Source organism: Chinchilla lanigera, unplaced genomic scaffold (genome assembly GCF_000276665.1).
Source record: "Chinchilla lanigera isolate Chin_1 unplaced genomic scaffold, ChiLan1.0 scaffold00141, whole genome shotgun sequence".
Lineage (NCBI taxonomy): Eukaryota > Metazoa > Chordata > Mammalia > Rodentia > Chinchillidae > Chinchilla > Chinchilla lanigera.
Genome location: NW_004955542.1, coordinates 1,667,692 through 1,695,644, shown reverse-complemented (window position 1 = coordinate 1,695,644; position 27,953 = coordinate 1,667,692). Strand labels below are relative to the sequence as shown.

General features: G+C 47.0%; 1 protein-coding gene across 9 annotated transcripts in view; it reads right to left on the bottom strand.

Annotated features, from left to right (window-relative positions):
• The window catches only part of Hdac4 (histone deacetylase 4), a 256,470-nt gene that overhangs the window by 190,516 nt on the left and 38,001 nt on the right, over window positions 1-27,953 (bottom strand). The window contains exon 1 of one of the 9 annotated variants that reach the window (XM_005411178.2): window positions 15,838-15,861. The exons of the other annotated variants lie outside the window; for them this stretch is intronic. The gene's annotated coding sequence lies outside the window, so the exon portion shown is untranslated. Of the gene's footprint in view, window positions 1-15,837; window positions 15,862-27,953 lie in introns of those variants that run through there. 9 annotated transcript variants of the gene reach the window in all.

Below are 27,953 nucleotides of genomic sequence, written 5' to 3'. Positions count from 1 at the left end.
CTTAGCACCAGGGCCTCAGTGCACAGGGGCAGGTAGAGGGTCACTGCCATCCCGTCCTACACGGTAGCGGGGGAGGCAGGGCTGCTGGCCATCACCACCACCAAGACAGATTTGAACCTGCACACCTTCACATCTTTCCTTTCCTCCTCAACTATGTGATAGAAAGTCAAAGCCAGACACTAAAATCCAAGAACAAGAATTCCCCCTATTGTCCTCCAGGCTAAAGCCAACACTTACCTGTTATTTATAGTTTTGTTAGGAAAACAAGCTGCTCTATGCTGCAGAGGAAAGTCAAATCACTCTTTTCTTTACATGTCCAACTCAGTCAAAGCTTTCAGTTAGCTTCACACAGGCAGAGAGCTGCATGTGTGCCCGGCACCACGGGGCCACAGCCAGCATGACCCTGCTGAGAAGGCAGTGCTTTCTGCGACAGTCCTCCATACACCTCCTCAACAGTCCTGCAGCCACGATGACAGGGACAGGACAGCAGCCAGTGCTCGGCCCCTGTGGACACAGCCGGCAAAACAGATGGGCTTCCACAAGGGCCAGGACTGGGCCTAGGCCTGGCAGGAGCCTGGTGACCCCAGGCAGGTGGTCTTACCTCTAGGCTACATCAACCACAGAAAGAGATCATGCATTCAAGAGTTCCCAGTCTTCCAATCTGCGGTGGCCCTCCCTGCCAATAAGCACACCACCCTCACCAGCAGGAGGCAGTGAGGAGCACAGAAAAGGGGTACCCAGCAGCATGTGGGGTGCCTAGGGCTGAGGTCTTTCCTTGGTTTGCTGTCTGCCCGCAGAGCACCCCAGGACATCCTGAGGTAGGAGGCCAAGTCACTCTTTGCTCTCTGTTATCCATTACCGGCACACAGCCAGCCCACCCTCAGCAAAAAGCTAGCTTCTGCCTGAATCTGCTGCAGGCTTCACATGCACTCTTACATGCCTGATGAAATGAGCTGACGGGAATGCCTAAAGCAGCATCCCAGAAGGAGGGCACGAAGCGGAGACCCTGGAGTGACTGACCACTGCCAGAGCAGCTTCAGCACAGGCTGGAACCCCACCCAGGAGCCCACAGCCTTCATGTCAGAGCAGGCTGGCCCGCAGAGCTTAGACAGAGTGGTCTGGGCTCTTCATGTACCATGGAGGACAGTGACAGTGGGAAGCCACTCAGCTTTCCATCTCAGTAACAAAAGTGGCTGTGCAGGCCCTCAGCCCTCTTGATCCCCAGACTACCCATGCTCAGTCATGTCCACAGAGAACGCTGCTTGGGAAAAGCAGGGCCTCCCAGATAGCCAACTGGCTGCTCTGCTGGCAAAGCAAAGACGGAGAAGTGTCTCTGCACTGGGCAGAGTTGACAGCACAGCAAGCAAAGCCCTGGAAGACCTGAGTCAAGGTGGGGCAAACCCAGGGGTGAAGGCCAGCATACAACCCAGCCTGGCCTGCAGACCTGGCCTCTCCTGGTTGCTCTCAGGGTTCTCAGCAGGGCAGATGACAGCTGGACCGCAGCTCCCTCAGGAGAAGCCAGAAAACATCCTGATGCTGGCCAGAAGAGGCAGATCACAAAAGAAGGTGCCCCTGGGGATTCCTAACCACACAGCTGGCAGAGGTCTGGAAGAATTCCGACACCCTTGACACATACATCCTAAGGCACTCCAGGTGCTGCCCCAGACCCAGTCTGGAGGAACACACATAACTTCTACAGAAAGGCACAATTAAAACCCCCAAGACTGTGGTGGGAGTTGGGCCAAGAAAGATGTCGACCACAAGAAAGACAGATGCTGGGCAGAACACACGTTAATGGTCTGCTTGATAAAACAGCAGGGCCACTAGGGCCCTGTCACTCAGTGCTTGTGTATCTACGGGTCAGTTCCTAACCTCTCTATGCCTCAGTTTGCCTTCAACCAAGGGGGATAGCATAGCCCATACTTCTCTGAAGGAAGGGTAAGGAGTAAATGGGATTATATGCACCAGCTATTCTCAGTGTCAAAAATGGTCAGGCAGGGTAGAAAATGAACCAGACACAACTTGCAGAAATAAATCTGTAATTACTAGAATTTAAAACTAGATGAACGAGTGAAGTTATCAAGTACACAGAGCTAAAGAAAGAATTGGTGAACCATAAAACAGCCCAGAGGAAGCAACAGGTAGGAGAGCAAGGGATGAAAGGGTAGAAAGACATGCTAGCCGCCCGCAGCCAGTGTTCCAAAATGGATAGCAAAGGATGGAAATGCATAATTATGTTCAAGCATGAAAAGGCTGGAAGAGATTTTGAATAAAAACCATACAGAGCAGGCCACAAGGTCCCTGCACCAAAGACAGGATGCGATGGCACAACCAGACAGACAGCAGGGCAACAGGATAGAAAGTCCAGGCAGACCAGAGCAGCAAGAAGCTTCAGAACCAAAGGGGCAGCTCAGACACCAGACAAACGGAGGTGTCTTACTACACAGTGCTACGACAACTGGGAAGTCAGCTGGGGAAAGACAAAATTAGATCTAAACCTGATACCACGCACAGGAGTGGCCTCCAAATGGACCAGGATGTAAGAAAGTAAACCACACAGTACTAGCAGGAAGCCTGGGCAAGCCCCTCCAGCTGGAAGGGCAGTTTCCCCACAGGCACTTGGAACTCACGTCCGGTGAAGCAATGGTGAGACTGGTGTTCAGGGGAAACTCCGAGGCAAAGGAGCAGCACAGAGGGCCGAAAGCAGTGGGCAAAGGGAAGAGATTACCTGCGGAAATATGACAGATGAAGACCAAAACCTCGCATCTAAAGAACTAGGAAAAACTGTAAGAAAAAAGACTGAAATCCTAACAGAAAAGCAGGCCAAGGGAGAAAGACCCTTCTGAAGTGGGAAACCAGTCCTCATCCATCAAACTGGCAAATGAGTGACACTGCTAGCACTGCTGTGAGAACAGGCACACTCAGACCTGACCGTGGGAATGCAGATCAGTGCTAACGCCATAAGGGAAATTTTGGCCAAATCTAACAAAATGACATATCTGCTTATCTATACATAGAAATCACTCTGTAAACTAACTCTGAAGACACAAACCAAATAATGCCAAGTGCGGACACACAAGGTCGCTCACTGAGCATGGCTGAGGTGCAGGAAGCGCCTGTGAGGATGGCTGGCCTCCAGGCCCAGGCTGCAGAGAGGGCCAGCAGGAAACTCCAGCACCAGAGCCTGGCGGCCACAGCACCAACCTGCTCCTCTATCCGAAGGGCAGCCAGGAGCCAGGGCAGCAGAGGGGACAGATAACGCTTCTCTGGGGCTCGCTTCCCCAGGTTCCATACATTCAGAGAAGGAAAGCAAACAGAAGCAATACCTGTGTGGAATAGGAGAAAACTAAAGTGAGATGCAAATGAAACAAACAAATCAAGCCCCGCTTCCAATAGTTGATAGTACATGGAGGCATGAGCAATACAAAGTGGCCTTGGACACAGCATTCAGACCACATGCCCCACACCAACACTGAGCTCTTGTCCCTGGGTTTCTTTCTCATAGAAGCTCAGACAACTTTTTCTGAGCATTCCGGGAATGAACAGATAAATTCTACTCTTGGACTCTGGGTGGCAAATGTCTGGTGGTCAGAGGAGAGAGTGAGAAAGGGTGGCTGAGGCCTGCAGTGTGGTGAGTGCACAGCATGCTGGCCAGGCATGCATCCACTTCCCTACTCTGTCCACGCAGAGGCAAAGCAATGAGCACATCCCAGGCCCGGGAAAGAACTGTTGACGCACAGCTGGGACACGGATGGTCATAGAACAGTGGAACAGCTTGCAGGGTCAGAATGTCGGGGAGCCAAGAATGCTGGGGACTGCCAGGAAGGCCAGATGAGGTATCTAGGGCAATTTGGCACCAAAACAGCTACCAAAAGAAAAGATTAGAATCCAATTAATACATGAGAATGTATAGGTGCAAACTAATGTAAAAAGGCAGGAAGGGAGTGAGAAAGGAATACTGGACTTCCCAGTAGCAAGTCCACAGCTGGCTGCAGAGAGCAGGATGGGACTAGACCTCCCCACAGCCACCCAGGATGCTGGAGCCAAAGCTGGTGTCCCCAAGTCTAACAAGTCCACCAAGCACATGTTGCTGCCAGCCTCCCAGCCCACAAGGCGGCACCTGAGCCTAATCATGAGGAAGCAGGAAGACTCCCAGGTGGAGGAAGTTTACGAAACACTTGCCCTGTACTCTTCGAAAATGTTACTGTGATGGAACATGAAGACAGACTGAGAGTGAAAGAGATCTCTGGGACATGAGAACTGGATGCTATGCCTGATCTGGGATTTTCTTTAAATATCCGGGACATTAGTCTAGGACAGTTGGCAAAATATAAACAAGCCCACAGATCAGGGAACAGGACTGTTACTGTTAAAACAAACAAAAAAAACACAAAGTGTTACTGCTAAAGTTTCCCCCAAATTAGTAAAAGACACTAGTATTCAGATTCAGGAAGTCTGAAAAATATCAAGAGGGATAAATGAAATGTGGAGTGAAAAGAGGAGACTAAGACAGATCACAATGGCAGCTCGAGAGAACCAACCGCTTTCTAGGAAGCGGTACACAGATGTGGCGGGGAATCCAACAGCATGGCAGAACTTAGAGAACAACAATATGGTCAAACTGCTGGGAAAGTGTCTACTCTGTGACAGATAGTTCTACAGTGATAGATGGCATTCTCAGACAAAAAGCACAGTAATTTACAACAATAGCTTTTACAGAAACTTCTAAAGGCTATTAATTCTGATAAGGGAGACCCTGAAAAAAGCACAATCTGACATCAAACAAGAAATGGTAAGCAAATGAAACAAACATTTAGGTAAGTATATACAGCAAAGACTACAAACAGAAATAAGAATAATAATAATAGATTAGCAAATACAGCAGCACGACAATGAAGCAGCAGTGTTGAGCAACAGACATGGCAGTGAAAAGATAAGACACTTCTGTGAGAAGCAACACGCTCAGCTAATAGTGGCTTAACTAACCCAGCTATTGGACAGAAACACACACAGAGACTTACAGGAGCTACAAATAACAACACGAATAACCTATCAGTAAGTGGATACCTCACACAAGAAGGTACAAGCACCTTAGCAAGATGCTTGAGCTCATCTGTGGTTCAGCACATGCCTAGTGAAAGCCACCTCACTAGACTGATCGCAGGAGGCAACCAGGCAGCACGGCAGAGCAGGGCGAGGGAGCGGAACTGCTCGGTGGTGCTGTCAGTGGAGCATGAATCGGTGCGGCACTGTTAGTGGGGCATGTCAGAGTCCAACATCATTGACCCAGAGCTGCCTTCTACCCCAGGTCAGGACCTCCAAAGGCCGCGTGCACCCATGCCAGCAAATATGCCTAAGAACGTTTGCCACGCCCCCTCTGCATGGAGACATGCCTGCAAACATGCCTCAAATTCACCACACAACAAGGACTGTGCTGGGAAGATGGACGCATAAGAGGGACCAAACACCAGTGAAAACAAACTCCAGCTATACAGGTAGGCACATTTCTCAAAAGTTTAGTCTGAAGACAATGCCACAAAACAAAAAATAGACATTATAATTCCATTTAAAGTTTTAAAACATAAAACTAAAATCATATCGTCTAGGAACACGTACATGTACACACAACCTTTTTAAAGCCAGGAGATCATGAACAGAAAGTAAAGGTCTTTACAGCAGCCTCCAGCTCCATGGGGTAGGGCGGGTGAACGGGAGCTGGGGGCTCTCTTGTTTCCTCACATGACACACATAAGCCCCATGTATTTTTTAGCAGGCATAGTATTTCATAATTAAAATTTAAAACAAATACATGTGGGGGAAAACAAAAAATATGAAAGAAGTGATACATCAATCACAAACAATAAATGTACAAAGAGTCGGAGTGGAATGCCGGATGCCACCAACCTCTGACAGATGACAGAGGAGGTCTAAACCACTGAGGGAAGGGAGACTCTTCTGTCATGCAATTTCATGTAATCAAAACAATCAACCTTACTGAACTTTTAATTGCTGGCAAAACCAAAACTGAGAGTTTCTTAGAAATGAATTTACTGAATCTTGTAGGGGCCTTATCATCTTACCTATTTTGGTTTTCCCCATCCCAATGAAGTTGCTGATATCTAAAGCCACATGAACAGATGCACCAACCAGATGTGCCCCCAGAATGCACCCCTCGTTGGCAAAAGGTCTCCAGAGTTCCCAGCCATGAGACAAGTTAGAAGGTCCCTAACCTAAAACTTCTAAGAACTACACATTCTCCCCAGGCTGGGGATTTTTTAAGTATGAAAACTGGAATATGAATTTCATCTAATTTCTTTTCCTCTTCTAAAACAGTCCATTTTTACATGAATAATACAGCTTTCCTTGTACAACAGCATTCCTGTAACAAACCTGTGGTAATGAGTAACTGCGCAATAGAACATGCTGGTATATTCTTTCCCTGATATTCTATTCAGGGTTCTACAATTATGCTCATAAATAAAATGTGCATATATTTTTTGTTTTATGGTTGCTTCTAACAGATTCTAAAATTCAGGCCCTTTGAGCCTCACAAAAGTAGATGAGTTTTTCGTTTAGAGCCAATCATAATGTCAACAATGAGAAAACTTGGGGAAAACACTAAACAGTCACCCCAAGAAGCAGGTACACTTCTTTCAGGAAGTCTGTGGCTGGGTCCTTCACAGAGTCCCACACCCAAAGCGACTCTCCCTGGCTGGAACAACTTACTTCCGTTTCTTCTCACAGAGCAGAGTTAACACACACCCTTTGACCACCTCTGGCTGGGGCAGTCTCACTTCCCATGGATGCTGAGAATCCTTCCAGTGGGAAAACACTTTGCAGCACCTTCTGCTAGGCTCCTTTCTCTGTTCCTTCTGAAGCCCCTGCCATGCACCACCACAGGTCGCTAGGCGGAGTCCAAGGCACCACCCTCAGACTTGCCTAGTCAGTCAGATGTTCCTACTCTGCCCCCAGGGACCCAGCCACTAGCCTGCAACACCCTTTCGTTTGGGTATGCACAATCCAGGAAAGCTACTGTTAATTTTTCTAAGAATAATGTAAGTTCTCCCTTCTGTAGCAAAACAGTTCATTTTCTGTGAATAGTTCGACTAACACTTCCTACTGGATTCTCTTCTTGCTCCTTGGTGTCTCCCAACATAAACTGCATACTTCCTTCACTGCTCAGCACTTCTAACACTGCTGTTATTTACCGTCAGAAGCTCTCTGCTGAACAGTCTGGGTTCAGAAGCAGTCTAATTGTGCTGGTATCCTGTGGCCCCTGCAGGTAACTTTTTAGCATCAGGAAAAAATGTGGCACAACAAGAAAAATTCTAGCAAATTCAATCTTTACCAACTAGAACCTATTCACATACTAAGCTGTTATCTTTCAGTGTTGAACCATGTACGTACAACACCCACACAGAAAAACAGCGCATTCTGCATACATGCAGGTCACGTCTGAGTGGGTGGGGTGGAGAGCAGCGAACCTGTCTCACCCAGGCTCTGGCATCCCAGACATCTGCACCCACCGTGAAGGGAAAGGAAACAACACTGCCACTGTCACATCTCAATTCTAGCCATGAAGAGCTCACAGTTCCAGGTCTGGCACCTCTGCCCACCAACAGAGGCACACACATGTCACCAGCCACTCTGCTGGCCATGCCAAGTTCTCTTCTTATACCCATCCCAAAGTCGTCATCTCCACCACTGTTGTAGTTTAGAGCTAAAATGTCCCCCAGAAGTATCTCATGTTCAAAGGTGGGGCTCTCAAAGGTGACTGGATTACGAGGGCACCACACTCATCAGTGGACTAATTCACTGATGAGTTCATAGCTGGACGTACTATCAGGAGGCAGGGCCTGGTTGGAGGAGGTGGGTCTCTGTGGTGTGCCCTGCAAGGCTGTGTGCTTGCCTCTGGCTCCTCCTTTCTCTGCTTCCTGGCTTCCATGGAGAGAGCTGTCTTCCGCCAGGCCCTTCCACCATTTCTGCTTTGGAGCCAGCCAATTGGCTCCAAATAAACTGGACTGAACCCATGACACAATGAGACAAATAAAACCTTTCGTCAAGTTGCGGAGTAGGGTACCGAGTCCCAGTGATGAGAAAGGGGCTCACACACAGCTAGTTGGTACACCACAGATGACTCAAGGGACAGCAGATACTCCCAAAAGTGAGCCCCCTGCCCCAGCATGCCTATTTCTGGAACTTGATCCAAGAAATAGTGAGAATAATCAAACACAAAGATCTGTGGATAACAACATTAAACTACTGTTCAGAGAGGATTTCTAAGTACTCAAATATCCTGCAGCTACATGCAGGTAGGAGTGTGGGCATGGTTGGGGACCTGTTAAAGAATCTACACCACATGTAACTCACCATCTCAGAACTGTGTCCCTCTCAGCTATTGCAGGCTGGAGGGTAATGACAGGGACCATTTTCCTTCCTTTTTTATAGCTTTTGGCCTTGTCAAGCTTGAAGTTAAAATGAGACTGTAGCTTAACCTTTAAGGGAAAAGGGAGTAATTCCCAGTTATTAAGAAAACTGCTTTCATGCAAAAATCAACAGGAGGCACCACAGCCTGGAGAGGCACTATGAAAGAGCTTGTCATGCCAGCAGTAGAGGACACAGTGCAAAGCAGCTTCTGCCTCAAAAGCCTGCAGCCCAGCAGCAGGAGCACTGCGGCCTGGAAAGCCCCTCTTCCACATGGACAAGCAGGAAGACAGCAGAGCAGGGTCTCCTCCCAACTCAGCCTGGGCCAGCAGAGGAACAGATCCTGACAGGAACCAAAAGCCCTCCTACGCGTGCTGCTCACGCCCCACTCCATCAAGGTGCGTGAGGAGTAGGGCAGTAAGTCACACACTCATGAAACATGTACCACCACTTGAGCAGACAGCGGTGTCACAAGGCAAGAACAGGCTTCGCTCTTAAAAGCTGTAATTTACAAGGAACCCTGAAAATTTCAGAATGAAATACATCCCCCACAGTTTTCCCTAAAACCCAGGCAGCATCGAGTACATCTGAATGGGGTCATGCACACCGCATGCACTTAGAATACTGACCAAGCTAACAGAGCTTTTACAATGCTTAGGATTGGTAAAATCTGAAAGGTAGAGCTGAAGAGCAGTTTAAAAACTGTACTAGTAAGCTGGCATTGTGGCATATGTCCATAATTCCATCATTCTTGGAGACTGATGCAGGAGAATCACAAATTCAAGCCCAGCCTGGGCAACACAGCAAGACTGTCTCAAAATAAATAAATAAAAAGGGCTGGGGTACAGCTCAGTGTGAAGGTCCTGGAATCAAACCCCAGTATTGCCAAAACAAAGAAAGTAACAATAATAGCAATAACACAATAAGAAACTTCGGGCATCTGAGGAATGTTTTCAAACATATAGCACTAGAATGACCCTGAGCTTGAAATCCAGACTGGACATGCAAAGGCAAAATTTAACCACCATTAGCTGAAAGAAACACAGCCCATGGCATCCTATGAGAAAACCAATCCTGTCATGACAAACCAGTGTGAAGTACAAACCACTGTACTTCACATCTGCCCAGTGCTTCACATCCACCCAGAGCTCCACATCTGCCCAGCGCTCCATATCCGCCCAGGCAGAAATGGTGGTAAAGAAAGAAAATCACAAGCAAGGGCACAAAATAAGTTGCGTCTTCAGGCAGCTCCCATTAAATACAGGAACAGCAACATTCAAACTCTTTAGACAACATTAATCCTGTTCCCTGCAAAGCCTGCTCTGATGTGCTTGCCAGACTGGTCCAAGCAGCCTGCCACGTGTGTGCTGTGGCCCCTGCTCCACAGCCTACTGTCAGCATGTGGCAGACAAATGACCAGAGCTATGTGTGTACAGCCGGCTGAGGGTGGCTGGGAAAGCCCCGCTCCTAGGTGCAGGAGCTCGCAGTCAACGCAGCCTGAGCTTAGGTGGCACATCACCTGTTCTGTCTTTTACAGAAGGCCTTGAATTCTACATTTCTCAATGTCTCCATCCCCAGGAGAGGTAGACACAGCTGAAGAAAGTGCAGAAAAGATACCGATGTAGGAACACAGTGGAGGGACAGGAGTCAGAAAAGAAGAAATTACAAAAATGGTTGCAAAATCCTGGTTTAGGAAGAGCAAATCTGCACAGAGCTGGGAAGGGAAAAGCACTGTAGCTCATCATGCTTCCTAAGAAAAACTTAAAATTAACAAGATCTTTCCTCTAAGACACACTGCTCCCCCTACAGCCTTACAGGTTAAAAATAGACATTATCCTCTTCAACACATGGTGCTGGGACAACTGGATGTTTACAGGAAAGGAATGAAGCTAGATCCCTACTTCATACCATATGCAAAAATTAGCTCCAAATAGATCAATGTTCTAAAGATAAAAATTAAAGCCATACAACTCTTAAAAGAGACCATAGGAAAATCTTCATAATCTTGAATTTGGCAGCAGTTTCTTAGCTTCCTTATCAAAAGACAAACAACAAAAGAAAAATGATAAACTTCAAAAGTAAAACCTTGTGTGTACTGAGAGTGAAAAGCAACCTACTAAAAAGAAAGTGTCTGTAAATCAGATATCCATAGTCCACCAAATACTCCTAAAACTCACAATGAGAAAACAACCAATTCAAAAATGGGCAGACAAACCTGAATAAACATTTCTCCAAAGAAGATACAAATAGCCACTAAGCACATAAAAAGATGCTAATTAACAGGCAAATAGTAATCAAAACTCCAGGAAAATACTACTTCACACCTACTAGGATAGCTACATTCAAAAAAAAAAAAAAAAGAAGAAGAAGAAAAGAAATGTTAGAGAAGAAGGAAAAAAACTGGAACCCTTGTGCACTGCTAGTAAAAATATAAACTGGTTCCGTGAAAACATGCTGGAGATTTCCTAACAACTACACATCACATGATTCAGCAGTTCCCTTCCCAGGGATATGCCACAAGATCTAAAAGCAGGGACTCAACATATGTATACCAGTGCTCACAGCAGTAATATTCACAAGCGCCAAACAGTGGAAACAACCCAAATGTCCACCAACAGATGAACAGCCAGGCAAAATGTGATGCATTCATTATTCAATTTTAAGAAGAAAGGAAGGGATGCCCCATGCCACACATGTGTGGATCTGGAAACGCTGCACCCCGTGAAGCGAGCCAGGCACAAAAGCACAGGTACTGTCTATTCCAGTGATCTGAAGGACGTAGAGAGGGGAGAGCGATCCACAGAGGCAGAGACTAGAGGGGGTTCCCTGGGGAGGGCAAGGGCGAGTCAGTGTGGGTGGGGAAGTCTCTGGGTTGGGGAAGACAAAAGTCTTCTGGAGATGGGTGGTGGTGATGGATGCACAATGTATAAGTACTTAACATCGCTGAACTATTCTCTTTAAAATTATGCAAACAGTAATGTTTACATTATTTGTATTTTACAACAATTAAAAACAGGTATGATGAACACAGACTGGTACCCATTTTGGAAAACAGACTAGGAAGCATTCAGGTATGAGTACGAGACTGCTTTATTAACTGGTACAAGATAAACTTGAAGACTAAAAGAAAATGCAAGAGAATGGATAGCAGCATGCACGGGTCTGTATTAAACACAGGGGTTCCGAGCCTGCATAGTTGGCAGCCCAGTGAGCAAATGGCTTGCTGCCTCTCTGGTCTCAGAACCCCACACCCATACCACCTGAACACCCCAAATGGCATGAAAACTCCTGCTGGAGCAGTTCTCAAGACAGCCCTGACCACACAAAGGACAAACTCCCAGCTCCCATCTTGAAGAACAGCAAACCAGAGCCACAGACTCGACCTCTCAGCCCTGTGAGTTCCAGGGAGGAGACACAAGGAACAAGTGAGACCACATCACTCATGAATGGGTCCCCATCTGCACCTGCTTCTGGGAAAATTGTCACCTATGATGACTGTCTAACTGCCTTCACTGCACACGTGTCCCAGAACCTCTGATATGCAGAGCTCCCCAGGAAGCCACAGGGCCCTTGGCTAGCCCTGGAGCCCAGCATCTGCACTTGCAATGTAAACAGCCCATTCCCAAGAAAGGCCATGCAGCTAAGATGAGCCAGTGACACAAACGGGCATGCTGAGGCTGGATGAGCATCCCTCCCCTCTCCAAGGACATATGCAGAGACCATCCACACCCTGTGCCCACGCTGCTCAGGCAGAATGGAAGGCATGGTGCTCTAGGTCAAACTTCTGAAGAGCTCTGATGACCAGGGATGGAGACGCAGCTCTTCCTGGCTGAAAGAGATCTGTCTTTCCCCAACACAACATAAAGTCAGTAGTACTGACACCTCAGAGTCACTTTTCGTTCATGAACCTCCTTTACATTGTATTCCTTATCACAGCCTTATGCATGGGTGGAAAACAAGCAGAAATAAAAGACCCTGAAATAGGATGCTCGGCACCCAGCCAAGTGGCCAAGGACTTGGCCCTGATGGGCCACTCTGCCTCTGGGGCTGCTATGGGCTGTGACACACAAGACATAGCCTGACCCAGCTCTCCTGAGTGTGCCCTGGGCCTGCTGTGTGTCCCCCAGCATCTGCTGGCTGCTAGTTTCCAGAGGCTGACGTCTTGAATGCCCACTGGGGACATAAGCTCCTTCAAGACACTCTGGAAGTGCTGATTTTTGCATCATCAACCAGTAAGAGGGAGTCAGTCACCACTGTACTTGCTAGTTGCTGGGATTCCCAGGAAAACCTAGAGGCCCATTCATTCTGCTAGAAGCCCTGGAGGAGCCATAACAGGACATTTAACTACACTTCGGCTGAGGATACTCACTGGTCACCAGACTAGAGAGAGCTTTTCACGTGTTTTGGCCACTTCTCTCAACAGCTGAGCACCACAAAGGTACCCCAACCCCAGACCAAGGGGGAGCCATGAGAATAAATAAGACAGGGCAAATGCAGGTCTACAGAGGCCCACAGAGCAGGGGCAAGTCCTGCCTGAGTCTCTGAGCTCTTTGGATCCCAGCAGGAAGCCCTGACTTGTGGACAGTGAGAAGTACAACATCCAACCCCTATGCTCCCCTGGTGCTGACACAGCACCATGCCAAACTCCCCTGGGGCCTTTCTAAACCCTCCAGAGCACCCCCAGAGGGAGCAATGTTCCTGGGGGTAATGAGACTTGCAAGAGGCAGCAGACACTTCAGTGAGTCACACCGCTACCCAGCGTCATCCCCAGCAGGCACAGTATGTATGCCAGGCTCTGCACCCTGAAGAGAGGACTCTGTTGTGAGCTGCAGTGATCCCTGGCTGTCTCTATCTCTAGCTGCCCATCCTGAGGCTTTGAGGGCAGCCAGCCCTGGCTGGGTATCAGGAGCAGTGGAGCTGGGCTTAGTGTTTATGTCTGACCCAGACAACTGGGGGTTTGTGATGATCTACTGACGCAAGAGCTTGCTGGTGCTGCATGCCAGAAATTAATCAGGGGAGGAGGAATTCTTTTTAAGAAACCACTTGGCGGCCACTGACCGGCCTGAGGCCTGGAACGTAAGCTGAGCTCCCTCCTCCCACCGCGCACACAGGACTCCCAGGCAGTGCTGTGGGCAGACTGAGCCGAGACCTGGGCTGGGGACCCTGCTACACCGCCTGGCCCTGCTGCAAATGTCCACACCACCCTGCACCAGACCCCCGCTGCAGTCTATCTTGGGGCTAGGCTACTCCAGGGCCCAACAGCTGTGCATACCCCAAGGGTGGGTCCCACTGTAGAAATGACAGGAAGTAAGTCTTCAATCTTTGTCATCTGCTAGTAAAATTCCTTTCTCAGGAACTGGGTTTTAAAGTTTATATCACTAGCCACCAAAAGAGGAGAAAGCTGAAACGTAAAGTTTGACTCACACCTTCGGGGCTGGTCCAATACCCAGCAGAGCAGGACACCAGGCCCAGGCTCCTCCAGAGGGCTTCCGTGCCCCTCCCCGAATGGGCTGCCCCTGCATGCTCCCCCTGCTTCCTGTGCCCTGTATAACAGCAGCAGGTGGGATACCAGGTAGGTCTGCAGACCAGACTTTGGGCTCTCTAGAGGAGGAGAGGTGGATATGTACACAAACACCATCATTTGATTTGTTTTGAGAACTGAGGTTCAAGTTATCCTGAAATTTCGAACACTGAAGGACAGGGGTTATTTATACTTATAAAAGGGCACAAGCCTGACAAGGCTGACTAAATTGAAACTTGCCAGGCACTTGGGCCTGGCCATGGCTAAGGACAGTTCCAGATTCCTGGGATGAGGACAGCAGCTAATGTCCCTGGGTAGGATGAGCCCCTGGGCTACATGCCTGCTTCCCTCAGGCCTCACTTGGCTGGCCCTGTAAGGATCTACAATAGTCCTCAACTCTCAGATCCAAGGCCCAGGAGTGGAGGCCAGGTTCACACAGCAAGCCAATCTGTAGACGTCAAGGCCACATGCAGATTGCATGGCCAGGTAAGCCTACTAAACACCCAGGATGGGGTTGCCCACTGCCCTGCCCTAAGGTCACCCTGCCCAAGGGTGTCTCAAAGAAACAGCCATGAGGCCACGGCTGACACTAATTCTGCCATGCTCCAAAGGCCTGAGCTCAGACCCCTGGGGCCCTGGCCAATTGCCTAGCATCAGGACTGCAGGAAGGTGACAGCTCTGGTCCCATGACTGTCATTATCACCACCACTCCAAGCGAAGATTCTCCACCAACCAAAAACAGACTGCTATTAGCTCCAAAAATGGCAGACTCTTGTATCTGTTTTATCTCTTCCTCTTATGAGGAAGCCAATTTCTAAAACAAAGTAAGTGCTTCACTATAACATGGGAAGGCCTTCCAGCCAAACAGCTTCAGCTCCTGGTATAGAAAAAAATGCTGGCTACCTTGAAACTAAGCAGTCTCTGAGTCAACTTATAAATAAAAGTACATTCATGTTCAAATGTTTTAAAGGAGCAACTGTATTGGATCAAATACATGCTTAAATGTAACACAGCAAACATGGTACGCATAACCAACCATTTACATGGAACGCACAGGTTACTAAGTAAAAATGTAAATTTTAAAGTGGGAAAATAGTTTTCCCTCTCAGCCTTCCTCCACCCTAAAAGAGCCACTAAAGTTAAACTGATTTGCACGCCAGCCCCAAGCAGAGAAATTCCTAGAACATCTATGTACTGGCCTGTGGCTCACTTCCAACCTTTCTGGCCTTGGCTGCCACTAGACTGTGAGGATCATGAAGTCACAGCCCTAAGAACTACAGTATTTAATACCCCTCCTGGCTTGACAGAGGACAAAAACAGGAGGACAGAGACCATGTCACGCTCCCCCAACACACTGCCAGGCTGACCCTCCTGAGGCCAAAAGATGTCCTAGCACAGTTGCAGCATCAGCAGCACGGGAAGCAATGCCTTCAAGGTCTATCTCAAGCTAAATCCTGAATGAATTCTTCATTCATACTGGGGGGAAATGGTAAAAACCAAGAGAAGGAGGCGGGTGGAAGGACTGGCAAGCAGGAAGGGGCAGGGCAGTCCTGGCCACCGCCTCCCAGTTGGGAGATTTCACACCATTTATAAGGTGCAACATAAATCACCTCATAAAATATCTGAATGAGAGCGCTGTAAGAACAGCTCAAGGTAACAGACACAAGCCAGTGCACTTTAAAACAGGCCCAGCAGCTATTCCTGTACCATAAAGATCAAAGCCAGCCTTAAAGCCACCCCAGGCTCAGGCAACATCCCCTATAGTACACCTGAAACAGGGTGGCCCGAGATGAGAAGAAACTGACGGCCCACCCCCATCAGACTGAAAACAGACTCCTGCCCTGAAGGCTCAGCTCCACAGCCACCTGTAGCTTCAGCGAACTGGACTTTACCTGTGTCACAGCCCTCCAGCCAGCGAGGGCAACAGGACAAAGACTATGGACAGGCTTCTGTGGGCTGAAGGCTCTGGAGAGGGAGGCAGCGGGTGCAGGGCCTGTGGGGACAAGACAAGGAGGACAGAGAAGCAGTGAGGCCTGTTAGGCCAGTGCTGACTCGCATGCAGAAGCAGAGGACAAGGAGCAGAGCCGCCTAGGCAGGAAGGGAGCCCTGGCCTGAGATGCGGGGTCAGGGCCTGCCAACATGCTGGGTTCCCTGGGGAAGGGACCCGAGAAAGCCACACAATAGGAGGGGGACAGCAAGCACCAGGCTACCCTGCACAGAAACCCAAACTTGACTTTAACCCAGGCACAACACAGGGGAGAAAGATGGGCATTTCGTAGAAATAAGAAGGTCCTCATTCCAACAAAAAGGCATAAAGCTCTAAGTTTGCATGGGCTTAACAAGCCTTCAAAATATACAAAGGCAAAAACTGGCAAGTCTAAAAAGAGGAACAACACCAATCCACAATGAAGGCAGGTGATTTTAAAATGCTACTGTGAGTAAGACTGAAAAGCACACAGGAAACTGGTGAAGTTGTAAGATCTGAACAGCTGGGTTACAAACCTAACTGAGCTGACGGTCTCCAGAGTTGACTTAGTCTCCTCAAGGCCACAGAGCACTTACAAAACTGACCAGGCAACGACAAAGCAAAGCTCAAAGAATTTGTAGAAACTGAAATTATGTATAGTAATACCAGTGCCCAAAGTGAAAGTAAATGAGAAATAACAAAACAAAAGCAAATACTAGAAAATTCATAAATGGCTGAAATTTTACAATACATTTCTAAATAATCCATGGATCAAAGAAGAACTCAGATAATATTCTAAACTGAATTATAAATCAATTGACATCGACAAAGTCATACAATCCAACTAAAGCTATACATAGCTGGAAATTTATAGCCTTACATGTATTTATTACAAAAGTGTGAAAAAACTGTGCTATAAATATGTATTTTAATCAACAAAGACTAAGTAAGTCAATCTGAAGAATAGAAACAACCAAAGTAATAAGAACAGAAACTGATTTTTTAAATTGAGTATAGACAATCAAGAAAACCAGACATGGTTCTTTAAAAATACTGATATAAGTAATAAATCCCTAGTAAGTACAATAAAGAAAAAGAATAAAAAATATCAAGAATGAAAAAGGGATGTCACTACAAATCCTACAGATATTACAAAAATAGTTCTACAAACTTTTATATCAATGCACTTGCAAATTCAATTGAAACAAACAAAATAACTTTCAAAAAAATTAAATACACAAAGCTGATACACACACAAAACAGAAACTCTAAATAGTTCTGTATCAGTTGAGGATGTAATTTACAAATACTCCCATAAAGAAAACTCCAAGGTAAGTTTACTGGTGAATTCTTCTAAACATTTAGGAAATAGTATCCTATATGAACTCTTCAAAGTGTTTGAACAGGGTAAACAAACTATGGCCCACAGGCCACATACAGATTGTGGCCTGACTTTTTGTGCAACCTACAAAGTAAAACACATTTTTACTTTGTTTTTTCATTAGTAGGACAAAATGCCTAACATATACAACTTAAAGGAGGAAATAGTTTATTCTGACTCATGTTTCAGAAGGATCAGTACATGGTTGGCTCAGTCCAATTGAGAAATATCATGGTAGAGGAAAAGATGTTCATCTCATGCTAGCTGGGAAACAGAGGGCAGAAGAAGAGCACAAGAGGAAGAAGCCAAGAGCCAGATATCGTCCCCAAGGTCATGCCCCCATGATCTACTTCCTCTATTTAGGCCCCACCTCCTAACAGCCCATTTAGCTATAAATTCATGAATGGGTCAACCCATTGACCAGGTTAATGCCCTCACAAACCAATCATCTCTCCAGGGAGTTTATAATCATTAATGGGCACAATTGTTAAACAAGAAGGTGCGGGGCGGGGGACTAAGGACAGACGGACACTGGGAGAGAGAGAGAGAGAAAAAGAGACAATGTGGTCCATAAAGCTTAAAATACTTTCTCTACAGAAAAAAAAAAAACTGTCAATCTTAGGAATAGAAAAAGAGGGCAACTTCATCACATTTTAAGCAGATAGCATAACCTTACTATCAAAATTTAATCAAGAAATTTCAATGAAAGAAAATTACAGGTCAATCTCATTCATGAATTTAGATGAAAAAAGTGAATATAAGTAAAATAAACCCAACAGTATATTTAAAAAATAACATGTTCTCTGACTTATAACGAGTTTATATCTCAACATACCCATCATACAGTGAAAACACTCACTTCAGTCCAAAAGCACCGAACACACCCAAACACCTGAACATCCTAGCTTTACACCACTGTTCAGACCCTGGACAGCACGGGTTAGTCACCTTTGCAGTCCCACAGCTGCCTGGAGGCTTTAGCTCGCAGCTGTAGGGTGCCTACTTCACTAATCTGAGTAAAGAGCAAACTTCAAAAACAAAGTGACAGGTTCTACTGAATGTGCACTGCTCTCACAGCAAATCCCAAGTGGAACAACTTTCAGGGTAGGGACCACCTGTATACTGCAGTGATTATCACAGAGAGGTACAGTTAGATTAACATTCAAGACTAAATCAGGAAAACTCACCACATGAATCAAACAAAGGGGAAGAGATATACGATTAATAGATGCAGAAAAACCCTAATATATTAAGCTGAACCAAATGTGCCAGCTTTGTAGACTGAAAAAGATTAAATATTTGCAATTTCATAAATCTTGTATTTTAATTCTACTCATGAGAAAAACTCTTACCAAACTAAGAACAGATGAGAACACCATTAATCTGATAGACTATTTACACAAAACACGTAACGAATTTCATATACAATGATGGAAAATTTCCCTTGATATTCCAAAAGACCCAAATGCTCACTTGTGTCACCAGTGCTGTTTAGCTTCTGACTGAAGATCAAGATAGAGTGGCAAAGCAAAACAGACATAAAAAGTTAAAAAGAAATAAAACATTCACTATCCACAGATACATTTAAATTTTAAACAACAGAACTGGCAGATAAATTAGTGTTCAGTGGTACATGGGTACCTCTGGTTACTGGTTCCAGGAGGCATGAGCACCAACACTGAGTACAAACTAGAAGGGTAGCAAGTTGTGAGGTAAGCGACACCTTGACACCAACAAGTTCTAGCCTGCATTCCCAGCACCAAACAAACAAGGACAAAATTTTCACACCAAAACTCAATGGATACCATATTCAATGAATTTTAAATCAGTCAAGTACCAGGATAGAATTGTAATAATAAGCACATTGTGCAAAGCATCTAGAGACAATATGACTATACAAAAATTAACAGTACTTTAAATATCATGACAAGCACAAAATGAAATTTTAAAAAACAAAACAGCAAACACACACACACACTCTACACCCCTCAAAGCAAATCTAATGAAAGAAATAACTCTACAATGAAAACTACAAAGTAGGCTGAAATTAAAGATGATCCAAATAAATAGCACATATACCACACTTACAGATTGGCAAACTCAAAATTTGTATCAGGGGCTGGGGATTTAGCTCAGCCGCAAAGCGCCTGCCTGGCAAGCACAAAGTCGTGAGTTCGGTTCCTGGTACCGAAGAAAAACCAAAAAAAAAAAAAACAAAAAACAAAAAACAAAATTTGTATCAAATGCAAATCAGCATAATCTCAATAAAGACTACAAGAAGTGCTCTGTTCAAGTTGTAAAACTGATTTTAAAAGTCACATGGACATACAAAGGAATAAGAACCAAGTCAACCTTTACAAAGTTCAAAAGAACGTGGAAGAGGCACCTTATGAGACATTATGACTAATTATACAGCTACAGTTTGTTAGGACGGTGCTCTCTGGGCACACAGATAGGCAAGTGGACCAAAGAATAGAATAAAGTCCAGAAACAGGCCTATATACATAGGTACCTGACTGGCAATGGATAGCATAAAAGAAAGCACAGGATCTTTTAACTAAACATTATCGGGCTAACAGTATACCCAAATGGAAAAGTATCCAATTCCTATCTCACAATATACATACATATATATATATATATATATATATATATATATATATATATATACACACACACACACACAGTGGAAACTTGGTTTACAAACAATTTGTTTCATGATTCTGGAGAAGATTGATGTTTGTGTTTGTGTTGGGAAGATGGCCATGGTCATGTTTGTCACCTAATGCAGAGTTTGTGAAGGGAAGCAAAATTCTGTCAAATGCTTGTGTGCGAACCAAACTGTTTGCAAACAGAAGCATTTGTAAACCGAGGTATTACTGTATATATACAAACATAAATAATGTACACACGTATGTATTCAGATGGGCCATACACCTATTTGTGAGTAGTAAAGTGATGAAACATCTCAAAATTAATGCAGACTATCTTATGACTTTAAGTAGACACAAACAAAACAACAAATTGGACCAAATTAAAATTAAAAACAACTGTTCATCAATAAAAACCCAGTTAAGTAAAAGACAACCCATATACTGACATCAAATAGCAACAGAAATAACCAACAGGAAGATGGATATCCAATCTACATAAACAGCTCCTAAAAAGTCAGTAAGAAAAGCAAAGACACATCGATTTCTTAAAGGGGCAGAATAGGCCCTTCATCAGCAAAGAAGACATCTGGCTGCTCAATTCACACATGAAGAGGTGTTCAACATCTTTTGATCTTGGAAATACAAATTAAACCAAGCAGTTAGGATGAAAAAGAATGATATTACCAGATACCAGTGAAGGTGGAACTCTCCTATGCAGCGGGTTAGAGCTGAACTGGTGCCATCAATCTGAAAAGCTGCTTGGCACAGGTATACCTTATTAAAGAAATGCACACTTAGGAAGACCAATTGATATCTCCAAGAATTATCGTAGCACTGCACAGAACGATTCCAGGCTGGAAACCACCTAAATGCCACAACAATCGAACGATGTGTGACAGGTTCACACCATCAAATATTATACACCCATGCAAGTGAACAGACTACCATCATAAGCCACAGTGTTGACAAACCTCACAAACATAACTGCTGAAAGAAGATAGACAAAAAGAGTAAATAGCACATGACTTCATTCATACAAACTACAAAACAAAACCTGGGAAACTAAGGCGTTAAAGCTAGAAGGGTGGTTCCCAGGAGCAGAGGAGTGGGGTAACAGGGAAGGTGGCAGGACTCAGGGGACTGGGACATCCCATTCTGGTGTGGGGACATTCCCCTTGGTAAGTGCTCGCCGTGCCACACTTCCCGTCTGTGCACCTGTCTGGGTGCTGGTACAGTTCAACCAACTTTTGTCCCCTTGCAGTGGGAACCTTTGGGGACACTGTACTTGCAAGAGCACCACAGAAAGAGGGAAAATGACTGCACATCCACCACTGGTGACTCATGACACCAGTGACCTCACAGCCACATGCAAACCATAAAGAGTTCCTAATTTAAAAACAAAATTAAAAGCCAGGTGCTGGAGTGCGTACCGTAGATGACTACAAAGAAATAATGAGCAAGACAGAATATCCACAGCTTACTTCGTTTTAAGAAGTAAGCACTGCCACTTTATGAAGAGACTTTACTAAAAACCTCGTAGACCCAGCACTCAGGAGCTGAGGCAGGAGGATTGTTGTGAGTTCAAGAACAGCCTGGCCTAAAGTGAGCTCAAGAGGCTGAGGCAGGAGGATTGTTGTGAGTTCAAGAACACCCTGAGCTACAAAGTGAGTTCAAGGCCAGTGTGAACTGCATAGCGAGGCCCTGTCTCAAAAAGACAAAAAAAAAAAAAAAAACAAAGAAAAACCCTAGTAGATAGAACATAGAGTTCCCACATGTCCTGCCACCAGAACCTGCAGTCTCCACTGCCAACAGACACTCCATATCACTAGGACAGCACCGCCAGCTGAGATGGAGAGTTCAGACAGAGTTCCTGGCTTCTCCCCTCTAGGATCCCTCCGGAATCCCATGTAACACGAGGGTGTCACCCTCCTTAGCTGCTTCTTGGCTCTGACAGTTTCTCAGCCTTTCCTCATTTTGATGGCCTTGACTACGGAGGACTGGGCAGGTGTGTTGTAGGGTGCACCCCTACCGGAACTGGCGGTCCAACTGGGAGAAGACCATAGGGTATTGTTCTCATCATACAAATTTACTCTAAACTCAAGGCATAGAATTAACACACCTCTCTCTCCAGTGAACAGCTGATTGTCACATAAGCAGCCCAGAGGGAGTAGCATAAACAGCAGTTCTCTGGAGACACCACATCAGGTACGTATGGGCCTTGGTGGTCCTCACAGGCAGAGCAAACACTCCAGCTCTGGGAAGGTGAAGGGTGACAGCTGTGCAGGAGGCTCACCACACCAAGCTCCTGCCTGACCCCATGCCACCATCTCACTGACAGAAGCTCCATTCCCAGAAAACCCCACCAAAGCCCACTACCTCTGCACACTTCCTAACAGGAAGAGAGCAGGACTCACGAGAGTAAACAAAATGAGGCCCAAGTCTGGCAAGGAAGGAAATCAAATGCTTCCATCTTAATTACACATTGTAGTGATTAGCAACCACATCAGATGGCCACTGCTGGGTTTGACATTTTGCAGCTCTTCCTCTGAGCTCCCAACTTGCTTCCAAGAATGAGGACAAATTAATAGCACATCTACAAATCAAACGAGAGCCAACTTCTACTCCCAAACACAGGGCAGCAGAGGAGACAGGATGCACCTAGCATGGCCCCTGGCTGTGCATGCAGAGCAAGCTTTCCAGGAACAGAAGAACAACAGGGCAGCTGGCCTCCGCTGGGGTTCACAGGCTAGGCTCATGGAATAAACATGCAGCCTGGGCCCAGGCCGAGCTCAGGACAGGCCATATGTAACGTGAGCAAAGAACGCTGGCTCGTTCGCGTACACAGCCATGCCTTTCGGGGTGGGCGGGGGAGTTATAGAAAAGAGGAGATGGCGCGGAGAGGCGCTGGCCCAGAATCCCCAGGAAGGCCAGCCACCAGACAGCCAGAAGACCCTGCCTGAGCACGGAGTGTCCAGTGTCACGTTACATATGGCCTGTCCTGAGGCTGCATACAACAACAGGAAACAAGGCTCAGGACAAGCACAGGTAGAAGCTCAGCTCTGGGCTGGCATGGGCTGTGCCACCAACTGCAGCGGTCTTATCCCCATTCCGGAACACACTGCTTCCGAGAACTCCCAAGGCACTGCACTTGTGGCCAAAGCCAACCTGCTCTCAGAGGCCCGCACACACCCTTCCCGCTGCCCCCCTCACCCTCTGCACAGCCCAGCAGCAGCAGCCTCTGCCCTTGCCCACACCTCCCCCAGCCTATGACCTGGCTTGACATAGCTTCCACACCCCTTCATTTAATCAGGACCCTGAACTCCCCGCGGTGTTGTCCTTCCCCTATCAGTGCAGCAGCTCAGGGACCAGGGTGATTCTAACAGGGCACCACCGTCCCTGCGCAAGCATCTGTTTACCAAACACACAAATGGGCTTCATGCTAAGTTCAGTTACTCATGTTAGGTTCTAAAATCCCAAGGTAGCACTGATGTTCAAAATCCCAAGGTAACACTGATGGTCAAAAAACTACGTAAAACGTAAGACGATTCCTGGCATTATTTTAGGTTGGTCCTCTAAATCTATTGTGGTGGGAAGAGACCCCCACGTTCAGTGAGATTCTGAGTTTGGCCAATCTAGAAGTTTCCTAACCATCCAAGGAAAGAATGTGACTCAAGAACATTTCAAAATCTGCCTGTGGAATATTCTGGAGCAGGTGCCCCGGACCCAGGCCTTGAAGCTCTTGCCCATTGTGAGTTTAGGTTCAGTTTCCCAGTGGCACAGTTTGGTTACCAGCCAGAATGTGCATGTGAAATTGAATTGAATGGCATCCAAACAAACTATGAAGGCACAGGCTTCCTGTATCAACAATAACTTATGAAAACTATGTATTTAGCTTATATTAAACCACAAAATATGGATCCTGACTTTGTGGAAAACAACAGTAAAGATGTTATCTCAACAAGCAATTTTAGCCAATGTCTCAAAATGAAGATACTCACTCAAATACCCTGAAGTGCCATCCGCTCCCACCAGGTGAGAGTGCTACCCAGCCCTCCTGTCCAGGAGAACCAGGGCTGTGCACCTGTCTGGGTGCTGTCACAGTTCAACCAACTCTTGCTCCCTTGCAGTAGGAACCTTTGGGGACACTGTACTTGCAAGAGCACCACAGAAAGATGGAAAATGACTGCACATCCACCACTGGTGACTCATGACACCAGTGACCTCACAGCCACATGCAATCATAAAAAGTTCCTGCAATACAGGTTGCTTGACTCCCCGCTGCCCAGTGAAGAATGACATAGATCACCCACCTGCCAGGCTGTCATACTCTATCAGCTGCACAAACAGATGCTGTTTTGCCTGAAGGCAAAAGTCAAAGTTGCTCTGTCCCACCAGGACACCCCCAGCATGCCAGACCCAGAACTGCTGGCTGCTAGCCTGGCTCTGCTGTTCCCTGCTAGTCCTTCATTCCAGGGTGCGCTCAGCTCTTCCAAGAACCGTGGCAGCATGGAGCCAGGTGCAGAGAGGCTGATCTGGGCTATTCACCTCCAAGTGTAGACGGGGCCCCACCCCAGCTTTTCTACACTACTAAGGAAAATGATTTACAAAATCCTACTGATAAATGGAGAAAATGGAAGAGAGATCCAAAACACAGAAAGACATAAAAGACCAGGGACAGAGGGTTCCCAAAGGCCACAGAGGGGCTCCCAGTGGGATGGCCCGACAGACCCCCAGCTTGCCTTCCAAACCCCTGCAGGGCCCCTCCAGAAGGCTGCTATCGGGGATGGTGAGCACCACAGTGGGGTTTCAGCACACCAGGGCAACCCCACCGCCCTTCCCCCAGTGCTGGTGCTCCTGTACGCACGGTCATACTCAGAACAAATTCACTTTCCTAGACTAAGCTGTCTTCTGCAAAAACGGAAGGTGCCCACAGAAGGTCCCATGAGGACCTTCTATGCCTTGCTGCCCCGGCCCTCCTGTGTACACCTCCAGTCCAGGGCAGGCCCTGCTGGAGCCCTGGGCCACACCACCCCAGACGAAAGCACAGAAGATCGAACCCTCCTCTCAGAAGTCACACCCAGCCCCTATCACTTAGAAATACGTGCTCCTTACCATTTAATGGCGACTGTCAATGCCCACACATATCTCCAGGGGGCTCCAACTCGTCACCATCAGTGCAGGGTACCAGGTGCTCACAATGAAACACTGCACCTACTGCTGAAACTTCCCAATGAAACGCTCCTCTCCACGCATCCAGTTCCCCTAGCACTGTCTCAAATTTTCTAAAAAGTCATTTTAATGAAAAAGTAATCCTGCCTTGCTCCCCCTCGCTATCCCTTCAATGAGTCTAGGGAGCCAGAGGGCATAAGCAAGGCCACCCTAGTACCTGCACGGCCTTCGAGACTCGGGCACCTCCACGAGCGCACGGCAGGCAGTTCTGCACTGTGGCATCCCAGCATGGGGACGTGGACCCCAAGAATCAGTCAGGCCCGACTTGGACCGATTCTGTGTGAAGGACACAGCGCTGAGCACCATGCTCTGCAGACAGCCACCAGACACCCTTGCTCTCAAGGGAAGAGGTCAAAAGGCTGCAGAGCAGCAATGGTAAGCTCTAATGCCTAAGAACAGAGCCCATAGTTTTCTCCGAAGTTCACAAGTCCTCCTGAGTCAATGAGCCACCAAGAATAAAGTCCAATTTCTACAAAGGACTTCTTAGGAAAACTCAAAAGAAGAACAACCTTGGCTGTGAGTGCAAACTAATCAAAACAGACCCTGAAGCTCTTAAGTGGTGGGGCAGCACTTGGCTCTACCACCATCGTGAGATCTGGATTCTGGATGCTGCTGTCCCATCACCTACTGTGACCTATGAACAAGTAGGGTGCCAGGAAGTGATTAAGTCATGAGGACTACACCCCCCAAAGGGGTGAGTACCCCATTATGGAGTACAGTTGTCCCTCCAGGAAGACATCAAAGGACCCTTTGAAAGCAGCCCTCACCAGACACCAAGCTGTTGGCGCCTTGATCTTATACTTCCTATGAGCAACACAGTTCTGTGGCTTATAAGTTATCTAAGACAGTTGAGTGGGCTGAGGCAGCAAAAAAACAACCAGAATATAAGCAGCAGTCTTGTAAAAGCAGCTTGAACTTAAAGTTTAAAAAAAAAAAAGCTGCCACCCATCACAACTTTGGGAAGGGCCCTGAGGTGAAGGCTGGACAACAGCAACTCCCAGCATCCCCAGGGCATAATGAGTGCGACAGCTAAGATGGACCGTCTGGGAACAAAGCTGTGTGCAGTAAAGATCCTTCAGTGAGCAACCACCAAGTAATGAACGTCACGCTTACACCAACCTCATGTAGTTTTCACAAATGTCATTTCACACAGAAAAAAAATAAATTTGTTAACTATGTATTTCATTTAAAATCCACTCACAAATATCACTTCTATATAAGTTCTCCTACACCTTCCCATGTTCAGAGTAGCAGCAGTAAGAGTTTAAAAATGGCTATAAGATTGAATGTTGCTTTTCATGGTCAAATCCCAAAAGCTTCACACCACATCCAAGCCTGCAATCTCTGGGCCTAAGTCAGGAGTAAAGTGGCATTTGGACCAAAACAGGGAGAGAGCACAGGGCAAAGGCCGAGCAAAGCCCAATAACAGAGCCTGGGTCCAGCAGACACAAGGCCAAGACACACCATTGGGCCCACGTCTGACCAACACCAGGAGGGCACCGCAGCCTCTCAAGGACAGGGCCACAGGGAGGCTTGCTCAAGCTTCTGCTTCTTGGCCAGTTTGCTGGGGCCTGGGGCCAGCTCCCTGAGGGGACAACTTTATCTCGTCACAGTTGCAGGTCTTCCCTGGCTGGGGCATGAGGGAAGGGCAGACCAGAAGCCCCACACCATAATGCAGAGCTCCCTTTCAGCCGGCTGTCCAAAGCACCTCCTCAAAGGCCTGTGACCCCAACGTCTCTCTGATTAAGTAGCTAAAAACAACCCAGTTCAAAAACACAAAGCCAGAACATGAGTTCAGAAAGGTTATTTGCTTCATCTGATTATTTTTTTTTGGCCTAAAGTGTTTCAATTTTCCTAAATGTCCATTTCTTACCATGTCTCATGAAATACGCAAACAGAAGGCTGCTCAGTGAACGCCAAATGAAAAGTTTCAACTAAAACCTTCAAATTAACTTAGTACACCACACACCCCGTCAACTCCTTCAACCTGCACCCAGTCAGCTCCTTCAACCCAGCTTTCTACAGGCTGGTAAACAGAGCTTAGAAGAAGTTCACAAAGCTACACACATCTCAGCATAGCAGTGCAAAAGCCCAAGGGTCCAGGACAGCCAAACCCAGGCTCACTGAGACCCTCAGTGACACCAGGTATGTGGCACGACAAAGGATGGGAATGGAGCAAGGCAGCCAACAGCCAGGATCCACTCCATACTACCCCAAGGTGGAGGCCTCTGCACAGAGAGCTGACAGGGTCACAGCCACACAATGCAGCAGCCCTTCTTGCTTCAGGCTGCGCACAACACCACCCCTCTCCCACCCAGCCAAGCCCTGCCATCACCGGGTCAGACCCAGAACAGCAAGCTACTGCCCCTGCTCTTCGCACAGAGCCCCACATCCCTTGTGTGCAGTCTTCTCCCTGCTGGCGGCTTCTGGGCCCTGTCATCTCCTCCCAGGCAGGTACCACTGCGCCCCAAGGGAAGGCTTGCTGCCTGTCTGCCCAGCCCTGCGCTCCATGTTAAGTGAGGAGGATGTGTTCTGCTCACAGAGAGCAGGCACCCGCATCTGGTGCCAGGCTGGCCTCCAAGCACTGTCCAGCCCCAGCCTGGGCACCTGACGGTGGGAAACTGGCTCCCTCACCACACAATGAATGCTGGTGCTCCAGCTCTTTCCAGGGTTACCATGCCACACAAATGCAGTAACTGGAAAGCACAATTCAGAATGAACTTGCGACTCATTTTGGTCTCCTAAAAGCACAGCAGGGTTGTCTTGGAGTAAGCAAAT